The 12,497-nt window shown below is 37.8% G+C and overlaps 1 protein-coding gene and 1 long non-coding RNA gene across 7 annotated transcripts in view; one reads left to right on the forward strand and one right to left on the reverse strand.

The window, feature by feature from the left end:
- The window catches only part of mtss1la (MTSS I-BAR domain containing 2a), a 39,224-nt gene that overhangs the window by 12,854 nt on the left and 13,873 nt on the right, over positions 1-12,497 (reverse strand). The window contains exon 1 of one of the 5 annotated variants that reach the window (XM_066685296.1): positions 2,863-2,912. The exons of the other annotated variants lie outside the window; for them this stretch is intronic. The gene's annotated coding sequence lies outside the window, so the exon portion shown is untranslated. Of the gene's footprint in view, positions 1-2,862; positions 2,913-12,497 lie in introns of those variants that run through there. 5 annotated transcript variants of the gene reach the window in all.
- LOC136709787 (uncharacterized) lies at positions 1,993-8,764 on the forward strand. 2 transcript variants are annotated; one of them, XR_010804530.1, is made up of 6 exons: positions 1,993-2,270; positions 2,487-2,640; positions 5,494-5,574; positions 6,113-6,183; positions 8,374-8,464; positions 8,616-8,764. It is a non-coding gene; the product is annotated as an uncharacterized lncRNA (long non-coding RNA). The 2 variants fall into 2 exon arrangements; XR_010804531.1 differs by lacking the exons at positions 8,374-8,464; positions 8,616-8,764 and adding an exon at positions 7,002-8,096.

Below are 12,497 nucleotides of genomic sequence, written 5' to 3' on the forward strand. Positions count from 1 at the left end.
CACTTGCTCTGTTGCAGCTGTAATAAATCCAGACTTTTTGCTTGTTTTTGTGTAAATTTAAACTGAAAAGCTGTGCAAATGAATACAGAAATGCAGTAACAGTTTGGTATGTATAGTGTGTTTGTGTCCTACAGGAACTGCGCTGCTCTTGAGGGGAAAGCTCTGCAGACGTTAGTGTGCACAGCCCGGCACATCACCGAAGTTCAGCTCCCAAACCTCCAGCCACTGTCTGAGGAAGACTGGGAGAATCCATGCATCCAAGCCACTGTCTGTTCTCACTGCTGCCTGGTGGCAGGAGATACAGAAGAATGCAGTCCAGGACGAGCTGGTTCTGAGACATCTTCTTCCACCAGGCCATCAGGAAGCTGAAGTCAGTAGTACAGTGATCTGGACAACAGTCACCACAATCATCCATCTTACAAATCTGCACCTGCACTTTACCACTGGAACTGTGTTTACTGCACCCTCCAGGTCTTTGTCACAATACTTTCGAACTCCTGCACTCATTTGCTATTGTGAAAGTAATATATACAATTACCTTTTCCTAGTTATATGCATTAACACTTGTATATTTCTACAGTGCAATATTTTGTGTACAGTATAAATGTAAATTAAGCTGTGTATATACTGAACTTAAAGTTTATATATATATATATATATATATATATACACATACACAGAGATTGGACAATGAAACTGAAACACCTGGTTTTAGACCACAATAATATTATTAGTATGGTGTAGGGCCTCCTTTTGTGGCCAATACAGCGTCAATTCGTCTTGGGAATGACATATAAAAGTCCTGCACAGTGGTCAGAGGGATTTTTAAGCCATTCTTCTTGCAGGATAGTGGCCAGGTCACTACGTGATGCTGGTGGAGGAAAACGTTTCTTGACTCGCTCCTCCAAAACACCCCAAAGTGGCTCAATGATATTTAGATCTGGTGACTGTGCAGGCCATGGGAGATGTTCAACTTCACTTTCATGTTCATCAAACCAATCTTTCACCAGTCTTGCTGTGTGTATTGGTGCATTGTCTTCCTGATATATGGCACCGCCTTCAGGACACAATGTTTGAACCATTGGATGCACATGGTCCTCCAGAATGGTTCGGTAGTCCTTGGCAGAGACGCGCCCATCTAGCACAAGTACTGGGCCAAGGGAATGCCAGCCCAAACCATCACTGATCCACCCCCATGCTTCACTCTGGGCATGCAACAGTCTGGGTGGTACACTTCTTTGGGGCTCTTCCACACCATAACTCTCCCGGACGTGGGGAAAACAGTAAAGGTGGACTCATCAGAGAACAATACATGTTCCACGTTGTCCACAGCCCAAGATTTGCGCTCCTTGCACCATTGAAACCAACGTTTGGCATTGGCCTGAGTGACCAAAGGTTTGGCTATAGCAGCCCGGCCGTGTATATTGACCCTGTGGAGCTCCCGAAGAACAGTTCTGGTGGAAACAGGAGAGTTGAGGTGCACATTTAATTCTGCCGTGATTTGGGCAGCCGTGATTTTATGTTTTTTGGATACAATCCGGGTTTGCACCCGAACATCCCTTTCAGACAGCTTCCTCTTGTGTCCACAGTTAATCCTGTTAGATGTGTTTCGTCCTTCTTGGTGGTATGCTGACATTACCCTGGATACCGTGGCTCTTGATACATCACAAAGACTTGCTGTCTTGGTCACAGATGTGCCAGCAAGACATGCACCAACAATTTGTCCTCTTTTGATCTGTGGTATGTCACCCATAATGTTGTGTGCACTGCAATATTTTGAGCAAAACTGTGCTCTTACCCTCTGCTAATTGAACCTTTACACTCTGCTCTTACTGGTGCAATGTGCAATTAAAGAAGATTGTCCACCAGCCTGGTCCAACTTAGCCATGAAACCTCCCACACTAAAATCACAGGTGTTTCAGTTTGTTTATATATATATTCCCCATATAGAGCAGAGAAGAGAAGGCTCCTCAAAGAATTGCTGCTACACATCAATAATGATAATTATAAAATATAAATTGTAACGACTTTCAAATCATTTTTGTAAACCACTGTAAAGTTAAGCCCAGCTTAGCTTTAGACCACTGTTAATGGTGTTTATGGACACCGCAGAAGGAACGCGAGGTGAAGTGGGTCCTAATTTCAGCCCCTTAAACACTTGAACCTTAGCACCCTATATGTTCACTCTTTGACAAAGTCATCAAAGTGCACACTTAAAGGAAGGTCTTAGGGCTCAGGGCAAGAATTGGAACAAGGAGAGTTTATGCCTGGTAAGTACTTTTAAAGACAATTAAGATATAAAGCTACAGGTGACTTTTTAAAGATAACACAGTTTAGAATAATCCTGAAACATCTGGATCCACGGAGGTGTATTTACATTTATAACGGGTGCTGGTGAATTTTAGTCCACTGTCTATCTTAATCTTGATTCACTCTGTATACTTATGCTGTACCCTAATCCACTGAGTGAGACAACTGTGCTTCAGCCCAGGTGACACTGAGAGGAAACAGAGGTGAAAGACCAGCCAGCTGAAGGCGTTTCGGAAATGATATGGAAAAAATAGCCACACCTACTGTTTGTCCCTGAGAACACAGCAATTTCTATCCAGCAACTCACAGGTTCCATACAGACACACCGATGTAAGCACTTTCATTTATATCCAGCATCCCTTTGCTGACAAAGTCTTGAATCAGCACAAATGTAATTAGGTTCACTCAACTGCCTACAACAGACTCATTACTGAGATGTTATTCCCTTTCTTTTCTCTCCTCTCTGCATTTGGGGAGGTCAGTCTTTTTATCTCAAAACCAGACCATCCCAATGTTACAATGTTACACACACAAACACACACACATACACACCTGCCAGCTTCCTTTTCCCTTCCCCTCCCTTGAGGGATCAGCTGACAGCTCCATCCTGAAGGCGCCGAGAGATTTCCTGAATGCAGGAGTCCCCTGGCCTCCAGCCCTGAGCAGACACACACTCTCCACAGCTTTCCTCCAATCACACACTCTCACTGTCTTCCTCCAATCACACGCTTCATCCTGAGACACTCAATTCAGCTTCTGCTTTTGCCAGCACCTGCCCGTACCTGGGAAAACCATTTAGTGGATTTGGAACAGCAAGGGGCAAGGGGCACACTTGAGGGCTACACATAATAATTCTGCCACTGTCTCACTGGTAAATTACTCTTCGGTGAACTTACAGGAATATATGTCCATTCTGCATCCATACAAAACTAGGTCCTTATCTCTTTGAAAGAGGAAAGGTATTTTAAAAAGCACCTTTGAAATCACTGTTAAAATCTGAGGAAAATTCTTCCATTAATAACTAATAATCCTTAAAGGACCCATTAAACAGAGAGCAGTATTTAAGTCAATTTGGTTCGTGAATGAGGCATAACACACAATGGTCCGTCAGTGTAGAGATCCCTTTAATCTTAAGAAGAATTTTAATCCATAGTAACAAAAAGAGTCTGCTGAAACAAGGATAATATATATATATATATATATATATATATATATATATATATATATATAAACAGTTATGGAAAATCAAATGATAACTGTTTTATAGCTTTTAAAAATCAAAAGGAGAAAATGTTGGACATATGGTTGGGGTAAGATGAGTTTAAAGGGTTAACATTATGAATCTCAGTTCATGTTGTGGGGAGGTTTTGTGACATCTGTTTTATAAGTCTATAACAGGAAAACATTCTGCTCTGGAGCACTGATGGTTGAAAAGTGCACCTCCCATAACAGTCCTGCAGCAGACAATTTCAAATCCAGCTCTAAACCAAATTTCACCTTATTTATGTAATTGTAATGTAAGTGCAAAAACATATTATATTCTGTCAATCTCAGCATAATGTCTACAAACAAACACACACCACACATTATAGCAAACCACAGATCAACTTTAATAATAATAATAATAATAATAAAAAGCCACGCTAATAATGATGGAGCCTCTCAAGTGTCAGAACCGCAGAGTCGCATGTTGTCTACAGACGACAACAGAAGACACATCTTTTCTAAAAGTACTTAAATCAGCACTTGATGTATGAGCAAACCCACAGCCACTGAGTGAAAGACAGGAAAATCACACACAACTCACACCTATGGGCATTTTCACAAAGCCAATAAAACTATTAACTTGTGGAAAGAAAATAGAGCACCTGAAGGAAACCCACACAGACACTGAGACAACACACCAAACCCCTCACAGACAATAACCCGAGGCAGGGATAGAACTCACAACTACCTGTTGTGCCACTGTGTCACCTGTTAAACATATAAAATACATTATAATGTATGACCATGTTTACTTTTTCTTTAGGGACAAATGCAGCACAACACAACTGTATAACAAGTATAAAGAAAGTAGGTTTACATCTGTAATTGTGTGAAATAAGTAGCAACTTCAGACAAAAGTTTTCATATAACCAATATTCTTTGTAATGCAAATCCCGTTAGATGACATTCCAGGTTTCAATGGACATTGTAGATATGCATTTCCTTCAGCTATCTGCATCTTTATTTGTTTTTTTTTTTTCTTCTTTTTTATTTTACATACAATATTGTGCCGAAGTCTTAGGCGCCTAAGATAATTATATACATTTAAACTAATGCCTTCTCAGTAAGAGTGGTGCTTGTATAAAGTTATATATAATCACAGTAAATCCAAAAAAATAAACAATAATATAAAACAAATAAGAAGTTTTTTTTTTCAATAAATAGTAGGTGTGAGTGAGTTTGAAGAACAATGTTTTGTTCAGATTCTCCTTGATTGCATGAATTTGTTAAATCAACAGCACACATTATTAAAAGTCACTATTTATTAACCAGTAAAACTAGGAATTGGATGATAACCTCTTCCACAAGGAGAGATTTGGAAAAAATTAAACAAACACATTCACACACACAATATCACACTCACTGGAATAATGTTATTTGGTTTTATTCTAATGTTGGGGGTTATTTGTTGTTGTTTTTTTTTAGCAAATAAACACTTACTGTTGACATAAACTGCTTTATTAGTCTCATATTCTCTGGTGCCTAAAACGTTTGCACAGTAGTGTATATTCATTCAAATACGATTAATTACACTCACTAGAAGTGTGGGATTCAAACTCATGACCTCCTTTACAACAGGACAAAACCACAGACAAAAACACAAACAACTACTAATCACTAATAATTTGGTCAGTGTTGTTGAAGTGTTGGCAATACTCAGAAAATGTTTAAAAATGATAAAATAATAACAGCATATCATCACATGTCCATATTTAGCTGAAGTTCTTCTGCATGACTTTCATGCTCCCTCTCTCTTACTCTCCCTTTAAATACCCTCATTTGCTCCCTGCTCCCCTGACACCTGCTCTTACTCCCTGACGCGCGTGTACATGTGCAGGTGCAGTCAAGGCTGCCAGTCACTCTGGGGCTCAGTGTGTGTGTGTGTGTGTTTGTGTGTGTGTGTGTGTGTGTGTGTAGGCCTGCAGTCTCCATGGTTTCTCTCCAGGGCTTGCCGAAGAGCTGCTCAATGCCTGGCACTGCAACAGCGCATCAGTGTGAGTAAGTCAAACAGAATTATTCATGGATGTCTCACTCCAGTCTGCCTGCAGCTTCGTATAGTTCTCTCTCTCTCTCTCTCTCTCTCTCTGTCTCTGTTTCTCTCTCTCTCAAAAACACACAACTTAATGCAGCACAAAGGCCTTATTCTGCCCTAAACAACTTTAGCTAACAAGGTATGCGCTCTCTCCAGCTGTGTCTACCACAGAACATTTCCCATGGTTAAAGACAAGGTAACGGTTAGGTGTGCACAGCCAAGTTTCCATTTAAATTACTAAGATTCAGCTACAAAGCTTAAAGAAATGAGACCTTGTATCAAATCTGAAACTGAACAAATTTTCTGGATCTCTTCACAATTGTTTCTAAACATTGACAGAGACATAGACATAAAAATGGTATTTTTCAAAATAGACTAAAAGTCTAAGATACTAAAATAATAAAATACTGCATGTAAACCCTGCACTGCTCCTGGTGTATCCCCTTATTGGTGCAAAAAACACTTTATTACAATACTTTCTTGAGTTAAATTTTTTTTTCACAGCCTGAAGAGAACCCTAGGACCAGGGTTGGAGAATGCTATCACGGATGGGGCTGTGAACCACTGATGCACAGGTGACACATATTGAAAAAGTGATGTAATTGCTGTGAAGAATGTTGGCATATTGTGAGTGATGCAATACATTGTATTCACGTGTAAATAATAATGCATTTTCAAGTAAATTAAATACATTTTTTTCTTACCACCAAATGAGAGCACATTCACACTTTCCATTACACATTTATGAGCTTGAAACATAGTGTATGTGGATCCACTGGGATTTAAAATTATTCACCAGTGGGAGTGGCCGTTTTTGTTTTGGGGTCTCAGCTGGTAGAGGTTGTATTGGACGTTGGGGGTGGGGCAGAGGCATAATTCCTCTGTGTCTGAAACCTAGAGCCAAACAAGCCCCTATATCTGAGCAGAATTTTTTTTAAATCACCTGAATGTGAATTTGTACATGCTGCCAGGTTGAACTATTTACAGTTTTTTGTTGAGGTATGATTCAAGATGTATTTGCAATGAGAAATTATATGTTCCACAATGGAGGCAGCTAATGACATACTGATGAAAAGCAGAGTGTTTGAACTGCCACCCTATAATTCTCTTTAATGTGAATCTGTGAAACCCAGAGGCTTAAAGCATTCACAGATGATCTCATACATGCACAGACTCTGGTACTTCCCTCTTATCGTATCTTTAAGTAGCATGTTTTATGTGCGGGGGTTTTAAAAGTTATACGCATGTAAAAATGTTGATTACGCTGGCTGGAATCATATGGTCCGTCGGCTCTAAATTACTCTAGACTGTCTCTAAGCTTGAGGAAATTTAGGGGTGTCTGATTATTTGTGTGTGTGTGTGTGTGTGTGTGTGTGTGTGTGTGTGTGTGTAGGTAGATACACGTCTCTGCGTAAAAGACTGTTTACTCTGAGACTTCCTGCCAAGGGGATCAAGCACTGCTGCTAAAAATACCCCATACTCCTCTTGTCCCTTTCCAGATGTGCTTTGCATTACCTTGCCACAAAAGACACACTCAAACTGGTCTCACGCTACATGTGAGGAACTCCACAGACAAATGTATTAAGAACTTCTACACTATACTGCCAATAACCTTAAACAAAAGGCAACATTTGGATTTATCAAAGCATGTTGAATGTGTGGTAAAAATTAACCCGTCTTCATTTGAGGACCAATGAAAATCCTATTACTGGTAGAAATATAGGTCCTTAAACATGTGCCAAAACAAGCACACACACACACACACACACACACACACACACACACTTTACAAGGAGCCAGACCCACATACAATGGGAAGCTTAGCTTTTGGAATTGCTTTCACTCTTTCTCTTTCAGATTTTAAACATATGCAGACTAGAATAATATTAAAGTAATCTATAACTAGTGACTAATTAAAATATTCCATAAATTCATTTCCCTTCGTGATATGTCAGTGGAAGTCCTTAGATCAGGCATCAAATATCACATGAACTGGAGTTTGTACAGCTCTCTATTTGATCTAAAATAAAACATTAAATATTAAAAGTGAGACGTAAGCAGCAGCAAAATCTCCTGGTGCTGTCACTAACATCTAATTAAAGACATTAAGAACAAGGAGAGCATTAACTCAATGTGAATTGCTAAAGTACACACATCTGTTAATCTCTTAAACAGTGGTATTCAAGTGTGTGCACCCCTGAAAATGTTATTAGATGCACTGAAAATAACAGAAAAATGAAAAGTGAAAATGATAATTTTGCTGACAACTGGAATCTATTTCTGTTTATTGATGGAATAATTACTGACTTAAAAATGTTGGCTATGCAAAGTTTATGGAAGATGGTATAATTCATGCTGCATTAAATTTGAATATGTTTTTTAAAAGAATCGTTGTTTTTATATGCACAGTGTTTCTGTAAAACTACTTTCACTTAGGAAATAAAAAAAACATTTTGTTTGTCATCTGACATTTTGGTAGATCCACAGCTTTTGAACACTATATACAACCACAGAAGTAAGAATATTACCTGAAAATGAGCACATTATATGTAGAATTTACTGAATTCGGACAAGTAAAATTGTTACGATTGTTACGAATACGATTGTTGTGTAACGCAGTTCTAATCTCTGCCTTTTTGTAGATGGAATAAAGTTTAATTTGTCTGTTAGTTTTTATTCACTTTTTGAATTATCACAGAAACTTTGTAGCACTTTCAGACTGAGCATATCAGACTGAGCCTGTTAATTTTTCTACTAATTTACAGGCACTGGAGCTTTGTAAACACATCAGACCACTTTCAAGCACGCCAGAGAGCTCGAAATATGATGGTGGAATTTATGAACCAATAGAAAATGGTAATTTGTCATTTGGATAGAAATTACTTTGATGTAATTCTTTGTCTCATTGTAGCACCTTGAACTCCAGACATTTTCCTTTCTGCCTCACTTCTGCTTCTATCTTTTATCTCACTGATGACCTCTTTCTCACCCTTCCTATTTTCTGCAGGACGAGGCTGAACATGGTGTACTATTCTCTCACAGATCCAGGTTCGTCTAATGTGTGTTGACATTCTCTTTCTCTCTGTCTCTTTCGCTGCAGATCCTCTCTAGCCAACACTTGTGGTAATGACGACAATGATGATATTCTTTATATAACACCAGCGGTTTTAAAACGTTAAAGAGCATATGTCTGAAAGCTGTTTTAAAAATAGTTTTAATTTTGTACTGTTTCTGACATGAATAAATTAGTAAGAATTGTTTTTCTGAGAAATGCAGATTTAACAAGAAAAATAAAATAACATTGGTATTCAAATTAAACTAGAAATATAATAATATTATATTAGAGATAATCTTAGTCTATTTCTAAACTCATATCATAATTAATGACCTTGAAACTTTGCCCAATGATATTAATGTGGAATTTATCACACTGTCTTCTAAGAAATTCAGACTGCAAGAAAGGTGTTAATATGTACACTGCCATGTAAATGTGACACTGATCAAGCTGAAGTGGTTACAGCAAATTAATTATTTAAATGAATGAATGAATATTTTACAACCACATACAATTATATAATACAATTATCTACATAGTACAATAATTATATACATTTCTCTGCAACTGAATTCTGAATATGTATAAATAAGCTTTTTATATTTAGCAATTAAATATTTAGGTTTTCATACTTGCTTTTTTACAGTGTAGCTGCTGTAGTCAGTTTGAAATGCTCATGTTAAAAAAATATCTGTATGAGGATGTATCTTGAGGATAAACAGCTAAGATCAGTGTTAGTTATTGCAGCTATTTTGTTTTATTTTATTTTATTTTATTTGTCATTACATAAATTACTCAAATGATCAGATGAAGAGTGTAACAAACAAGATAGGGGTCATTTTATCTTTTGCCTTTTCTTTGTTTTTGGCTAAAATGGTAAGAAATGCTTTCCTCTAGCATTCATTTTGTGCTAATTTATGCTAATTGTGTTAAAATCTTATTTTGTTTGATGATCACTAATGCTAGTTAGTATTACATACACCTTTAGATCAGTGGCTAGGCTAGCGGTCAGGAGTGGCTGACACTACAGGGATTCCCAATGGCTTTATGAGGAATATGCAGAATGCATGCTGGGTAATGTAGTGAAAGAATGAAAGAAAACATGGCATCTGATAATAAAAATTTCCTAACTGTTATCTATCTGTTAAACAAATAAAATTAAAGGATACAGTGCTTGTCTGAAGTGGATACAGTGAGTACAAAACACTGTACCTCACAAAACAACAAATCAAATATTAAACTTTAATATTAGGTTGGAATGCCACATTTGAACAGTAGTAGACATTCAGGGTAATATCACTGTGTCAGTTCACTCTGATATGTTTGTCGATTCCTATGACAATGTGCTAGAAGTGAGTGGACTGAAGTAAGTGTGAAGCTGACGCTAATCTCCTGCACCAATTCTCACCCGTGCCCTACACTCCAGATGGCTGGCACGGATACATGCCATCTGCCAGTCCAGAGCACCCAGGCAGATTAACTGTACACTACACGCCTCAAACACACACATACACGCCTGCGCAGAAACTTGGTCTATGTGTCAGAGCAAGGTAAAGAGGATTACATGCCCCTGCCTCTCCACCACAAGCTGCAGAGATCACACAGAAGAACCTTACAAACAGACACAGACACACACACAAAGGAATCAAGGAAGGTCTAAGCATAAACACAAGTCACACAAACAAGCCCCAGGGTCATCATTAAAACAGTACCCAATTACTACAACTCAACCCAAGGAGGTCTGAGACCCCCTGTCCTCCCTATATCCCTCTACCACAGAGAATACAAAGCTCCAGGTAGTTTCATCATTCCTAAAATACAAGATGACACCTTTTCTAACTAGTCCACTGTAGAATCTTTGTGCTGGTCACTTTGTTTATAACTTACAAAATTTCTCATAAGTTCAACCCTTGAAATTCTTCATTTAATTTCATTTTCATTTTTTTTGTGTTACACTCGCTCTAAATCTAATCATAAAATCAATTTTGCTAATACTATGACTCAGTATTACACATATTTTATATATATATATATATATATATATATATATATTTTATATATATATATATATATATATATATTATATATACACACACACACACACACACATTTATTTATCATCTCATTAGTCATTGGTGGAATAGGGCTATTCAATGTAGAGAACTGTGTACAAGCCCTACTTATGGACTACCCAAGTTACGGTCTCAAACACATTAAGAAGGCGAGCAGTTCTACAAATTAACTCTTGATGAGGCCACAGCTGTTCACTGAAAACCACCTGGTCCTGACCTCATGAAGCTGACTGAGAGAACGCAGAGAGTGTGCAAAGCTGTCATCAAAGCAAAAGGTGGCTACTTTGAAGAATCTAAAATATAAAATATATTATGGTTTGTTTAACACTTTTTTGTTTACTACATGATTCCATTTGTGTTCCTTCATAGTTTTAATGCATTCCATATTCATTTATGATGTTAGAAAATAATAAAAAACTGAGAAAAACCATTGAATGTGCACATTCACAATATATGAAATATAGTTCAAAACAAAGGAAACCCTCCCAAAGTGGGCATGTCCAAACATTTGACTGGTACTGTATATAGCAATGAAAGTATTGTCTGGAACGATTAACCACCATTTTCTACTTCTGAAATTTGTTAAAAGGGGATTTATATTCTGAATATCACAATAATCATCCCACAGAAATGCCTTAATGCACTAAAATTCTCACAACAAAGTTCCTTCATGTAGCGTAAAGGCTTCTAGAGCTACAGAACTACAGCAAAGAAGCACTAGACAAGCAGATGTCTAAAAATATTTGGATATATAGCATAAAATGGGATCCAAAACAACAAAACAATGCTTTCCACAAACACGGAGGCCTAAACCTATCCCATAGAGCACCAAACCACAACAAAAATCATGTGAGTATGTCAACACAGGCCAGAGGAACAAAACCCACTTGGATACAAAAGAGTTTTTGAAGAAAATAACCCTCTGTCCCATGTCACATATGTAAAACTATCCAGTTATTTTTAGAAGACGCACTCACAAATATGAAGCAGACAGAGACATCAAAACCCTCCACGCCTGTCTGACACATGTCCTAATAGACTGCCTTCAAACTCCCACATCTGCTCTATAAATACTGACCATGACTCTATGCTCATAAAGCTCAGAGAGATGTGCCAGGCAAGCCAGCTTCTTCAAGAGAGAGGAGGGGGTAGTGTCAAGGTATTAAGTCCAGTGTATTCACTGGTGTATATTTTAGTCAAACGTTTTTAACACTTCAAGCACAGGCACATAAACATCCACTTCCTTCAGTGATAATCTGCCCTGCTCTGATCCCCTCTGAAGGACCAAAGTGGACAGAACTGTCAAAACCTTGATCTCATTCACAACATACACACTCTACCCTTACTTATAAGTCAGCACAGCTTAAAACAAACCAATTACTGCATCCATCTTATTAAATTAAACCAGAGGAACAAGGTCAGTGGCTTCCCTGACATATTAAAAGATATCAAAACCTTAACCAAGTCTAATAGAAGGTGTCCAAAATCATCTGGAAGGAATTCATAAACATCTAATGCTCATCATATTTACATTCTGCCATCTCCCATAAGACTACCATCCTGGAGTTACTGGATTAAAACTTTGACATTTATTTATTTAATACTGAATCAAGTTCATTCACAGATGGAATTGATGCACCAATCAAGATCATGTGTACATCACTTCCACATGAATTCAATGGTTCACATCAAGAGAATGGTGAAAATTCCATAGCCTGATTATCAACCAGTACTTGTACTAATCAAATGTCCTTCTTTAAAA

Source organism: Hoplias malabaricus, chromosome 11 (assembly GCF_029633855.1).
Source record: "Hoplias malabaricus isolate fHopMal1 chromosome 11, fHopMal1.hap1, whole genome shotgun sequence".
NCBI classification, from domain to species: Eukaryota; Metazoa; Chordata; class Actinopteri; order Characiformes; family Erythrinidae; genus Hoplias; species Hoplias malabaricus.